Below are 1,064 nucleotides of genomic sequence, written 5' to 3'. Positions count from 1 at the left end.
TCCCCCTGTTTTGATTGGTTGTTTTTTTCTTTAACTACTGGCTAAGCCTACTTTTTATTACATTTTATATTAAGATTTCATTTTAGTATATTCTTACAGCTGGACAGTTCCTCAGAAGTGCTGCTTTACAGCTTTCTCTGAGCTCTCAGTCCTAACTGTGCTGTTCTTTGGGCAATACTGTAGTCACTGTCTTTTGCCTCCAAGTTTTAAAAAGCAATTCATAAGCTTGTGTTAGATTATTTTCCTTAGGCCAGAGGAAATTTAAGCTAGTGGTAATTGTTTAGAAGCATAACCCATAATTTTAAAATATCACCAACTAACCATTTAATGCTTTTCATGGAGTAAGTGTAGTGTGAACACTTCATAGGGTTGTGGTCCTGAAAGGTTCCTACTAGCACGGACCACTATAAGCACGTGCTAGCCTGACTACATACTCAAAACGTTTAAAATACAAACAATGACAAATTCTCATAACGCTTATCTACATTGTTCTTTGTGAAAGGGAGGTCAGGTGTTAATTTAGTCTAAGTCTGACTGCAGCTGCCTTAAGAGAAAAATACTCTTACTGCTTTGAAAGTTTATTTCACCCACATGTAGGTTTGAACCAGTGAAAGCATTACTGTGGCCAAGATTCATTGCTTTCCCCTGCCCCTGTCATACTTGGTGAGCAGTTCAAAGTTCGTATCTTGAAGATGTGTTTTGTTCTCATTACACCTGATACTGCTTTTTAAAAATGCTAGCCTCATTCTAAGAAATACAAGCTTTAAAACAGAAATGAAATAGTGATGAAATACTTTAAAATAGAAATGAAGTACTGCTTTTTAACATAATGTACAAAGCAGCAGATTTCATCACACTACCCATAAAAATTACAATCATTCAAGAAAACAGAGGGTATTGTTTTCCTTTCTAACTCTCTAACACTTAGATGAGAAATAAGTGAAATAGTGCAATCCAGAGAACAAGGTCAGGTGAAAAGGCAGGGCAAGTTATGTGACACTGCCATCCTCTTACACTCAGAAATTCTGGAGATCATCTGGTACCAAAGCTGCTACTTGGAACAG

Source organism: Aphelocoma coerulescens, chromosome 2 (genome assembly GCF_041296385.1).
Source record: "Aphelocoma coerulescens isolate FSJ_1873_10779 chromosome 2, UR_Acoe_1.0, whole genome shotgun sequence".
NCBI classification, from domain to species: domain Eukaryota; kingdom Metazoa; phylum Chordata; class Aves; order Passeriformes; family Corvidae; genus Aphelocoma; species Aphelocoma coerulescens.
Note: the sequence above shows the minus strand (reverse complement) of the source record.